Source organism: Arvicanthis niloticus, chromosome 4, assembly GCF_011762505.2.
Source record: "Arvicanthis niloticus isolate mArvNil1 chromosome 4, mArvNil1.pat.X, whole genome shotgun sequence".
NCBI classification, from domain to species: domain Eukaryota; kingdom Metazoa; phylum Chordata; class Mammalia; order Rodentia; family Muridae; genus Arvicanthis; species Arvicanthis niloticus.
In genome coordinates, this window is record NC_047661.1 from 12,125,082 (window position 1) to 12,137,658 (window position 12,577).

The 12,577-nt window shown below is 35.2% G+C and overlaps 1 protein-coding gene across 3 annotated transcripts in view; it reads right to left on the minus strand.

Moving 5' to 3' along the window:
• The window catches only part of Nlgn1 (neuroligin 1), an 842,816-nt gene that overhangs the window by 664,976 nt on the left and 165,263 nt on the right, over nucleotides 1-12,577 (minus strand). The gene's annotated exons all lie outside the window — the stretch shown is intronic.

Here is a 12,577-nt window from a genome sequence, read left to right on the forward strand (position 1 = left end):
AATCCACCCTGCCAGCTTTCATTTTGGAATGAGATTTGTTTGGAATATATGTGTTTTTATCATTTTTCTCATATATGCATCTGTGTGCATGTGCTTATATGTCAGCTCTGTGTGTGTGCAGATGCATGTGGAGCACAGGACAAGTTGTTGGATACCCTAGAACAGGAGAGATAGGCTTCTGTGAGCCATCCAGCAAGCGTATTAAAATTTGGGTTATCTATAAGGCAGTAAGTACTCTCATTGTGAAGCCATTTCTCCAACCTATTATTTTGGATTTTTGTGTCTCTTCAGAAAAACAAGCACAATGTCTCTGAGTGCAGGGAAAGGGCAACGCCTAACCAGCAAGACCCAGGTCTCCATGATGCTTCCTTGAAACCTTGAGAGTTCATCGGTGGCGTTTGCTTCAGGACCAGGAGTTCTGAGAGGTTCCAAAGAAAGGGATCAATGCTGTGAATTTCAGGCCTCTTTTGCAAAGCAGTATTCTGCATAGTCTTGCAAACAGTGTCTATCAATAAGCCAGCAATCTTTTAAAAATGAAGATTCTAGGTCTTTAGCACTGAGATTCTCCAATTTTAACAAGCCCTCTGAGAACACTTTGATTATCAAGGGCCTGGTAAAATACAGAAGTTGGATTCTCTTTCATGCTGATGGGTTCCGTAGCTGCAAAAACTGGAAAATTTTTCTTAACTGACTAAATAATTAAGCCTTTAAGTGTGTGAACTGTTAAAGAGTCAGGAGACATTTCTTCTACTGCTAGCTTTGCTGTTAATTGGCTATGTGACTTTGAGCAGTAACTTTTGCCGATGGTTAATTTATCTATGAAAATTCAAAATAAATCAACAAATGCATATGCTTCTAGATGGAAGATTCAATATCATAAATTAATCTATAATACAAATAAAATTATTATTAAAATATCACTATGGCTTACTCACAGAACTTGAAAAGTTAGTTCTGAAATATGCAAGCAAAGGCAAAGAGTGAAAAAAATGCTTAAAAGAGTAAAAATTAAAACCAAAGGAGTAAAACTCATGGAGTGCAATGTGAACGGTTGTTTGAACCCAGAATGGCTGCAGTTAAAGTTTAGTCATAGAAACTAGTTCAGAGGAATAGATAAGAAATCCCAGAAATCTCTGCATACATATATGGAAACTGGGTAAATGAAAGGTGCCATTAGAAAACAATAAAAGCATATGAATTATTCAGACATGGCATCATGTTTATGAAAAAAATTAGATTTCTATCTTCTCATCATACCTGAGTTTCTGTTTAAGATAGCATAAAGGACAAAAAAAATGAACAGAAAGTTCTTATATATTTCTCTTCAGCATATTTTAAACAATACAAGTCAAAAATACACCATGCACTTGACCATGGAGAAGTCAAATGACCCACTAAGTGTCTGAGAAAGCACTCAATAACCTCTGGTCTTCATAGAAATTCACAGCACAATGATAACATCACACTTCACAGCCACAAAATTGGCTAGAATCACAAACTTACTAGACCTGTGTAATGATGAAAATGTGAAGAAGCTAAGGAGAACAGAACTGGTGAAGGTTCAGAGAGCTCAGAAAACACCTAAAATAAAAATCACCAGATAATTTCACAGCCTACAAAATTATCTTCCTGTTCTTAGACATTATCATTGCAGAATTGCTTTAAAAATCTAAAAGTATATAGTCTAACTACTTCCGAGTCAATAGAATATTAACATGCTATAATAGTAGAAGTATAACAGAGATAAATGAAAGCCTCTTAGCTACTTGAGTTTCCATGGATAAATCTTAAAAATATTACATAGACAACAATATTGGCTATTTCCTGAGATGTCTAATGGATATTAATTACTAAATCTATATATTAAATATAATGATACTAAGATGTCTAATGGATATTAATTACTAAATCTATATATTAAATATAATGATACTAAACAGATGACTTATTGGTTGACATCATTTGTTGCTGCTTCAAAGAAATGGGTTTTGATTCTCAAAACTCACAGGGCAGCTCACACTCATCAGGAATTTCAGAGGCCTGGTGCCTTTTTCTGCACTCCATTGGGACTAGTCACACATATAATACACATACATACATTCAGATAAACACTTAGACTCATAAACAGGAGAAATAAATATAAGCGAATCTTAAGAGCATGTGAAAATTGTGGGTCTACTAATTTGGGGAACATGGGTATGTAGCCCCAGTTTATTATCTGCGTAAGAGAATAAGCAAAAATTCAGTGCCAAGATTTCCCCTGGGAAGGATTGAGTTAATGAATTTCCACCAACAGACTGATCATCTCACCTGGATCCACAGTACTTTATTTCCCATGCTGTAACTGGAGCTACTCTTACACATAAATTAATTCTATACCTGAAATATTTCATTAATATAAAATACTTAGACCAAATGATTTCTGTGAACCCTTATAGTATCATATATTTTTTAATTATAGGTTAAAACTTTCAGAGGGAAGTAGCTTAATGACTTTGAGTGTAAGTCATGAAAACCATTTTCATTTAGTGAAAAAGAAAAACATGGACATAAAACATAAGTCAATGTAAATATTTTAAAAATGTAAAAGTTCAGAATTTTTTTTTTACTAAAAAGAGATTGTTCATACAGTTCTTCTAAATACATCCCAACCACAGTTTTCCCTCCCTCCACTCCTCCAAGTTCTCCCCCAGCTTTCCTCTACCGCAGATCCACTCCCCCCACATCATTTCCTCTTCAGAAAATGTGCTACATTTTTCTGAATTTACTCTTCAGTTGAAGGAAATCTACTCTGTTTCCCGTTTCTGGCTATTACGAGTAAAGCCACAATGAATATTTTTGAGCAAATGACCTTGTGGTAAGATGGGGCATCCTTTGGTTGTAGGTCCAAGAACAGTATAGCAGGGTCTTGAGATAGATTGATTCTCAGGTTTTCGAGGGACCCCAATATTGTTTTTTTTTATAGTGGCTGTACAAGTATGCACTCACACCAGCAATGAGAGAGTTCTCCAGGCTCTACTTCCTCGCCAGCATGAGGTTTTCATTTATATTATTGACCTCAGCCATTTTGACAGGTTAAAGATGAAATTTTGAAGTAGTTTTTATTTGCATTTCCCTGATGGCTAACGATGTTGAACATTTCTTTAACTGTTTCTCAGCCATTTGATAGTCTTCTGTTGAGAATTCTATGTTTAGGTATGTATCCCATTTTTAATTTAGATTATTTAATTTTTATTATTTAGTTTCTTGAGATATTTATATATTTTAGATATTAGACTTCTATCAGATGTGGAGTTTGTGAAAATCATTTCCGATTCTGTCGGCTGCCTCTCTGTCCTATTGACAGTGTTCATTGCCTTATAAATTTTCAGTTTCATGAGGTTCCATTTATTAATTGTTGATCTTAGTGTCTGTGCTATAGTTGTTCTGTTTAGAAATTTGTCCCTGTGCTAATATGTTCAAGGCAACTCCCCACATTCTCTTCTCTCAGGTTCAGTGTATTCAGTTTTCTGTTGAGGTCTTTGATCCATTTGAGTTTTGTACAGAGTATAAATATGGATTGATTTGTATTCTTCTATGAGAAATCCAGTCTGATGCACCATTTGTTTAAAATGTTTTCTTTTTTTTTCCAGTGCACATTTCTGATTTCTTTATCAAAACTCAGGCATTCACAGAACTGTGAATCTATTCCTGGGCCTTCAGATCAATGCCACTGCCCAACATGTCTGTTTTTATGCTGCTACCATACAGTTTTTATTACTATAGCTCTGTAGTGTAGGTGGAAATCGGGGATGGTGTTAACTCCAACAGAGAATTCAGAATTTTCTAAATGTTCTCTATGAAGAAATTTTTAAATCGCACTATTTTATATTTCTAGAAAGTAGAAATGGATTCAGAGTTATTTGTTTATACGATGAATAATAGAATTTTCAGATAGCAGGCAAAATTCACCATCGAAATCAGGAGAAAACGTGGCAAAAATGGAGAAGCAGGTAACACATAACTAGAACATTCTTTCATTTTCCTTTGATCTCATAAACACGATTCATTTGCGCCTCTGGAGTGGTAGGAGGAATGATCACTGGGTCATGCTGTCTCGTACTACTTATAGAGAAACTACCAAAGCTAGAGAAAGCACAAGCAAAATTACAACACAAATTTTTCTACCAGAACATTTCAAATATGTATGTGAATTCAAACCAAACATTTGTCCATATGACAGATAAGAAATGAAAATTTCATTTCAAAGTCACTTGGCATTATATGCACCCACCCAAAGACAAGATACCAAATATTAGGCATCGTTTATAAAGCTAGTTTCTCAGGTGTGACAAGCAGTGTGAGATGCATACCCTCTACTCTAGCTGGGCTAGAGAAAGATGCTTTAGATAATTGGGAAGCAATCAACTTCCACCATTCAGACTTTCTTAGAAATAACTAAAGCATTTTGGGGATAATTAAATAGTGAATGAGGTGACAATTTAATATCAACAGAACAGGCAGGGAGGAGGTAGGACACGCAATGTTTATGAAATCTGAAGAAGCTGACATGTTTTTTGAGCAACAGTTTATCAAACCTCCTTACATTTTGGAAGTAACCTTAATAACGTCCCAAGAGCAGTCACTTTGTAAAGGCTGATACTACAAATCCTGAGTAGGACTTGACCACTGAATTCTTGGATGTAAATAGATGGTTGAACTATTTTTAGCAATACTATGCCATCCATGCCAAACAAGTGTTAGATGTTGGTACTGAACTGAAGGCTTCATCTGTGACAGAAAATGAGAGACAGGAAAAGTGGGAGGAAGCTGTAGAACACAGAAAAGAAGGCTACGAAAGCAAAAGTGCACATAACTGCAGGTCTCCAAGAAGCAGACAGAAATGCACTTGATTTAGTATCTACTATGAAACAAATGTTTAGTGAATGAATGAGTTCATAGATCAAACAAGGATGCCAATTGCTATATAAAAATAATTAATATCGACATTGGATGGATTGCTAAGCTCTTCAGAAAGCAAAGGTAATAGAAGAGAAAAGCAAAAAATTAGGATGATTTCTTGTGGGGAGGACAGGCCAAAATGAGCTGACCTGAGTGCTGGGGCAACTCAAATTGGACTATACCGCCAAAATGTCAGCCATGGAAAAAGCTGGGAGAGGATGACACATCCTACTGTCATTTCTGCACATAACGGAAAAGTCATTGTTGACAGATTAATGCCAAATGGGTCATATGAAGAAGTGAATAGCAAGTTGTTACTAAAAGAGAGATGACACTATTCTGCTGTTGTTTTTACTATGTAGGATCTATGCTAAAAAGAACCATAATTTGTGTTTTTGCAAGTTTGTGAAAATGATACTTATTTTTGAAAAATTTCATACAATATATTTTGACCCTATTTCCCCCTCCTTCCAAATCCTAAGAGATCCTAAATAGTCTATTATCAGGTCAGATGGCTTAAGTTCTGACCACTACCAAACATTTTTGGATAGTGTTCTCACCGTAAGAAAGGTAAATAGCATATATATATATTGTATATACATATATATATTATATATATATATATATATATATATAAACAAACAAACAAAAAAACAGTTTCTGAAGTAGTCTAGAGGAGAAACATTCCACTGTCTTTCTACAAAATTCCTCTGTTGTACAGTACTACTACTACATGTTTGAGATGTAAATCTAAAGAAATGGCATTCTGGAATTATAAAAGGTATGAAATAAAAATCAGTGCAACATTACAACTGCAGCAGACATGGCTGCATACAACCTGTCTCCTTCTACTGGTAGCTGTGCACAGCACATGATCCTGCCTAATTAGAAAAGACTACTTTAAACACTTGACTGATGTGGAATATTTAAGGTAAGCATTAAGAGAACACACCTGCTTAGATGCTAAATATACCAGATGCATCTTTAAGTTTTACCACTGAAGACAGCTAATGCAAACCAAGGCATAATATTTAAGATGAGATCATGACATCAAGGTTGTTTAAGAGGGTAAGATTTGTGTGTGTGTGTGTGTGTGTGTGTGTCTGTGTGTGTGTGTGTGTCTGTGTGTGTGTGTTTTGTTGTTATTGTTGTTGTTGCTGCTGCTGCTCTTTTCTGAGCCAGTGTCTCATCCTGTAGCCCAGGTACTTGACTCAAATGCACAGCAGTGATCCAGAGTGAACTTTTCCTTTCTGGAGGAAACATATTTATAAAGAACTCTGAAGTTGGGAAAAGCTGAAAATATATCTGCATCTTTCTAAACAAGGTTAGTAATCTTTTTGACCAATTTGAAAATGTTACAAATATTGGTACCATTATGCTACTAATTAAAGATCTATTATGTTGCCCTTTGAAAGATTTATAATTTATTTATAATTTATTGGTATTATAATTAACTAGAATTATGTGCAAACCCTTAATTTTAAACATATAGATATTCAACTTTAAAGATTTTGGCTGATAAAACTAATTTAATTTTATGTCATTGTGGGATAACTCATTGTTTGTAAAGTTTGTTTTTAATGTACTATTCATGAAATAGATTAATGTTTACATTGAATCTTAGATCATGCCCTGTAATTATATGTGCATACTTGTGTGTGTCTCTTCACATTTGGATAAACATGCATGAGAATCTAGAAGACCTAAATCATTGTTTCATAATCTAGAATAAGTTAAATTACAGAAAAACATCTTAAACATAACTCTGGAATAGCATCCTACCAAATAATACCCATTAGGGTGTTCGCAAAACATTAATAAATTTATGTTTCCAATATTAGCAAAAAAATCTGTGAATTTTGATCTATGAGCAAGTCCTGTGAGAGTTAATTTCTGTTTTAAGCTGGTAATAAACATCAAGTTACATCTCAGGACAAATACTTTTTCTCACAGACAAGGAATATGTAGTCTTTCGCCTCTGCATAGAATTCTATGCTAATTAAAACAGAGCACTACCCTGGATCCTCATTCTTATTCAATGTGTGATTTAATAAGCATCATCTACCTGTCTTGAAATATTTAGTTCTGCATTTTCCTAAAATATATGTAACAGAAGTCTATAAAGGGCAGCTAATGAGCAGATTTTCCACTTCTTAATTCTGTTATCTTTGAATCTCTGCCTTTCTTCAAGTATACAATTACTAGTCAGATGATAATTTTTTTTAATTATTTGCAACAGATTACAGGATATCAGACATGTTTCAAAGATTTTTTTTGAAAACCTTTTCAATTTGAGTTTAATGTCAGCCTTTTGCCTGTATATGAACAAAATCGTATCTAACAACTTGAAAACAAACAATAAAATAATGTCATGAAACAGAATTGCAAAATCACATGACATTCAATCACAACAAAGCTCAGTCTTTCAACTGTCCATCCTAAAGTTTGTGCTCTTTGGAATAAATAGTCTGAGTGCTGTTGACTTTTTTCCATAAACATTTCCAAAACCTCCTATAGGGCTCCTCAAGCTAAGAAATTGTGTTTTCTATTGGAGCTGTAATCTGAGCTCCTTATTTCTGAGTTGTGCTTAAAAGAAAGGAAAGAGGGAAACAGTACATTTTCAAAGTATTTGATTATGTGTATTATGCAAAAATGTCATATCAACAGAGTTTGAGGATTTTTTTTTTTTATAAATTAGCAATGTTGACAGAATACTTAAATAGATAGTTACATGTTACTAAGACATCTCTTTGCTATATGGTGGTGTGAAAGAACCGCTCCTGGCTTATTGCTCTCTCACTCTCCACATCCTCTTCACTCCCACATCTAGAGCGACCACAAGAAGACAGCTCAGAGTAGCAACTCATGCTCCCGAAGCCCATACAAGGCATTAGACACTCACAGTATATTTCAATGACAGCTCAATAAAGAGGAGCTCTCGGGTGCTGCTGTATATTCCACAGATTTTCATTTACCACATAGGAAAAGGTAAGAACAGAAATGGCCTAAGGCCAGCATGAGATCTGTGGCATTGATGAATGAGAAGTTTTTGTGCCACACTGCTTCGGACTTTTGCCTTTTTCTTTGTCTCTTACTATTAACAAGCTCATTAAATTGTTATTAACATATTTGACATAACTGAACTTTACATTGTAAACAACAAACAAATATAAATGTGTTAAATATAAATGAGTAATATGAAACTTGTAACTACCCATGCACCATTGGGAATGCCAGGATTTGAAACTCTTTGTGAATGTCACTCTGTACAACAAAAAAATTCTGTGGGCATGATTTAATGAAGGGTCTTAAGACTAGAACAAGCAACTCAATTGTTTAACTGAATTCAGCACAATCACAGATGTGTGTTAGAGGAACACAGATAAATCAGAGCTAGAATGGATAACAGTATCAATGAAGGTATCAAAGAGAAACTTCCAGGTGACTCTTATGCCTTGAGATGATTTTGAAGAGGATACAGCCAACACGAAGAGGCACTTTCTGAGAATCTGAGGATTCTTTGAAAGAAACACGCCTTGACCAGTCTGTTCCAGGCTTCTGTTTCCAAACCATAAGCAAATAAATCTGCCTTGTTTTAAGTCATTATATTTGTGGCCATTTTTTTTCCCACCAGGAATAGTAACTAATACACTTAATTAAAATATTTAAAGTGTGTTGGAAATACAGGGCTGGGAAATTGCAAGGTGCTTAAGAGTATTGATTGTTTGTCCAGGGGACCTGGGTACCATTCTCAGAACCTTCCTGGACACACAAAACCATCAGTAACACCAGCCTCAAGAAATCTGATATCCTCCACTGGCACCAGCCACAGTAGTACTACAGAGACATATATTTAGTCAAAATACCCATAAACAAACACAGCTTGTTTTTGGTATAATCAATGTTTCCCACAAAAACATCATGTGAGCCTCAGGTTTAACTGTAATTTTTCCAGAAAAATAGTTTTTTTTGTGATAACAAAACAAAAGCAAAAGTGATAAGTCAAATAAAATGTAATGATATATTTCATTTTCCCAAATATATCTATTTTTAACATTTTATCAGAGTCAAACAATATTAACACTTTGAAACAATGTCTTCAATATATAATACATAAAATTCTGTGATATCTTAATTTGGACTAATTCCATTTTAAGAACTCAAATAGTCACATAGATAGAACAAGGACTATACCAGGTAGTGCAGCTTGAATGGTAAGAAGCAAGTTAAAATATTTCATACATTATTGCATAGGTATTGGAATATAGATTAAAAATAATAAAAGAACATTTAGAGAAATCAGAATGATAGCACAGACAATTCTCTGATAACCTGGTCTTAGAAATTATGTTCTTAAAGAAATAACCAGAGGAGTAAAATGCAAAGAAAATAAGAGAATCGTTACTTAGAGACACTGAGTTGGCTGACGTTTGTAAAAGATGCTGCTGAAAATAAAATTGTCTCTGGTATTTTCTGAGCAAAAAAAAAAAGTGATAGTCAAGTAGCCAATGATAGAATAAGAATAACATTGCCTGGGGCCAACTAGAGAATATGAACAAATGACCAAGAGAAAAGGAAAACTATTAAACTCTACCTTGCAATTTCTCCAAGAGAAGAGTGATGTTGCAGCCAGAAATGAACGGGGCTGTGAGAAAATGATGATAAAGCCGGAAGGGGATTTAAATTAGTTTCGAGATTCCAGGTCTAAGTCTGTTAACCTAATTTAGTCCACTAAAAGACTTGGAGATGGTTCTGGGAACTAATATCAATTATCTGTAAGGTACTGTGGGAAAAAGTCCTGGATATTCATGCTGGCTCTGGCTTTCACACAGGATTCTAGAGTCTAAAGTTTACTAATCTTGACATTCACTGAGCTTCTGGAACAGCCTCTCACAGGTGTTCAGAGTAAATAGCAAGTCAGGAAAAACAGAATTCGGGGAGTGAGAGATCAAATACTGCATCTGCATTCTTTTCCACGCTGTATCAACCCTTTGTAAGAGACGCTCGCTCCCACTTTCCTGTAGATATAGCTGAGGGGGCTGGATGGCAGCACAGCCGACCCAGGCCACGCGTTGTGAACACAAGTTTCCATTTTTGAGAGACTAACGTTTCTGAAGAAATTTACTTTAAAAATGAATACTTCAGTTAAGCTAACTAGCTAATAACATAAACAAGAGACACTGGAAAGAACCGTCCTAGATTCCAGATGTCATGGAAGATTGTTTGAACGATTGTTTGTTTTAGGAAATGTTACTTTTCGTGAAACTTCTCAGTTGACTTAGAGTAAAGCATCTCTCAAGTTCTCTAAAGAGCTAGCTTATCCCTGTTCTCAACTGCAGTAGAACGATCAGCATCTCCTCACATTTCGCTTAATCTGTGATACAAATTGATTTAATTAAGCAACCACATTTTGTTATAAAAACATTTCTTGTGATAATCTTTAATCAAATTACAAGAATCTCGCATTATAGAGTACATCCAATAAAAGCTGCAAATTAACAAAATTTAAAATAATTAAACCTCAATCTTAATTTCAGCTCATAGATTTCAAATGAGTTTTATGTTATCATATTGAGATTCTTTGGTCATGTTTGACTCCTAATACTTGCACATTAGAATGTGTCAGTCCCTTCTCTTTCCAAATACATCAAAAAATAAATCAGGGAGCAAATGAAATGGACAAGAGCGATACTAAAACCAACACAGAAACTAATGAGTTTCAAGGATAATCTGCCCTGCTTTTCTTCTTAATCCCTGTCCTTCTGTCCTCCTAGGCTTCCCTGTTTCAATCTTTATGTGATATGATTATACTATATGTTATTATGCACTGAGTAGGTTAAATTCAATGATCTGAGACCACATTACCTACTGAAAAGCCTAAATATTTGCATACACATTTGCTCTGTCAACTGACCTGAAAAGACGCAAACACCGATTAAAAAGAAAAATAACGTCAATTCTTTTGTTGAATGAACACCCTATACTAATAGTATAATATATATTTAACTTATTGGTATTACTATTTATGTGTATTTGCATATTTAAGTTATTACGTGTAACGATCTTTCAAGCATAAAATTGATATAATTTTTAAAACTTGGTAAGTCAGAAGACTGAACCTGACTGGTAATATTCCTTGACTTGGTGCCATTAAGAGCATATTGGTCTGAGTGGATTTAGTCCCAGACATTTGCACTGGATTTTCACCACAAATGATGGAGCACCCATAGCTATGATAATGGGTGCTGGTAGAATGGCTGCAAGGTCAGGAAGTGGCACAGTCGAAGTGGACAGTTCTGGTGACTACAAAACCAAAACTACAAAACCTGCTGATGCCACCACCTTTTTGGAAAACATGAAGAACACCAGGACATAGGTTGGTTCTAGCCATCCTATGTTTCATAGGGCCTGTCTTGATTTCTCTGCAAACAATAGAAGGCAGGATATCCTTTTGTAGGAGCAAACAACTATTCGGTCTATTGATGAATCTGGGCTGTAAAGAGGAAGCCAAATGGTGAGCAAGTCTCTTAGAAATAGCAAAATTCTCTTGAGATGAATTAGCCTATAAATGAATCCTCCAAGACTGCTGAGGAAGACTCTCATTCTCAACTGGAGAAGTTTTCACTTCATTGCCTGGGAGCGAGGCTTGAAATCAAACAGAGGACCAACATACAGTTGTAGATGAATAGGTACATCATGGGTGTGTGTTTCCTAAAACAAGGCAACAAAGGAGTCTCACTAAGGTAAGGGAAGCAATCACACAAGACCTGACAACAGGATTCTGTACACAGAATTGCTAGTGACTAGGAGTTGTGAGTGCAGACTTCTGTTGGTTCCTGTCTGTGTGTCATTCCAGCCTGCTTGCCGGGCTTGCCACTTTCCACATATGACTCTCTCCAATCTATCTCCTTTACTGATAGCAAAACAATGTTTTATAATAAAAATTTGGTTAAATCTTGTTTTTGTTCATTTCTGGAAGTGGTGATCCAACTAAAATCAGAATTTCTGGAGTTAGGACCAGGTTACCAATATGCTCCAAAGTTATTCAAATAATTCTTATCTGCATCTGAATAAAGAACACTGCCATGGAAGATGCAATATAGACTCTGTTAGACGGTAAAGGTGGTTCTTCAACATGGGCATGCTATCAGAGAGAAAGATAAACAGATTTTTATGTCATTGGCTCAGGTGACTATTAACCAGATTGTGTCTTCTGAGTGTTCATATCTCAGAGGAAGAAAGTATACATTTTTTGTCCAGTATGGAAATGGTTATAATACCCAAGGAATGTTTTTTTCTTTAATTCCCTTTCCTCACCATACCTTAACTTAAAAAATATCTCTTAACCGATTACATGTAATTGAGAATGATCAGTATTAGCAAGAGAAAGGGTATTTTCATAAATCTGCTATTAAAATACCACCATAGCCCAGCATGGTAGTATGGGTCTGTAATCCCAGCTATCCAAGAAGCTAAGCCAGGAAGATCTCACATTCAAGGCCAGACTGCAATTTAGTAAGATCTCGTCTTGAATTCAAAAAGAAATGACCAGATAGGAATATTTCTCTGTGGCAGAGTACATGTTTAGCATGTGTGAGGCCCTGGGTTCAATCCACGTGCCACAAAATGAAAAGAA